The 258-nt window shown below is 73.3% G+C and overlaps 1 protein-coding gene across 2 annotated transcripts in view; it reads right to left on the bottom strand.

The window, feature by feature from the left end:
- SNX25 (sorting nexin 25) overlaps positions 1–252 on the bottom strand; it is a 104,513-nt gene extending 104,261 nt beyond the window's left edge. For both annotated transcript variants that reach the window (XM_015592787.2, XM_025049878.1), the window contains exon 1: positions 1–252. The gene's annotated coding sequence lies outside the window, so the exon portion shown is untranslated.
- Between the last annotated feature and the right edge of the window lie 6 nt (positions 253–258).

The following is a 258-nucleotide window of genomic DNA, read 5'->3' as shown; positions in this document are numbered from 1 at the left end:
CCGCGGCGGACGGCCGCCGCCAGGTGTCTCCAGGCGGCGGCGAAGTCGGGCGGCGGGGCTCGTGGGCTCCGGCAGACAAGGGAGAACAGGGTGCCCAGCAGAAAGGCGGCCGCAGCGCAGCCCAGGTACAAGCTGAGCCTGAGCAGGATGGTGCATGGCCCCGCGCCTCCTGCATCCTGCCAGCAGCCGGGCCCCAGGTAAGAGAGGGACAAGGCGGAGAGTGCGGCCACCGCCACTGGCACCCGCCAACTCCCGCCG

Source organism: Pteropus alecto, unplaced genomic scaffold (genome assembly GCF_000325575.1).
Source record: "Pteropus alecto unplaced genomic scaffold, ASM32557v1 scaffold24, whole genome shotgun sequence".
NCBI lineage: Eukaryota > Metazoa > Chordata > Mammalia > Chiroptera > Pteropodidae > Pteropus > Pteropus alecto.
The sequence above is the reverse complement of the archived record's forward strand: the minus strand, read 5'-3'. Positions and strand labels throughout refer to the sequence as shown.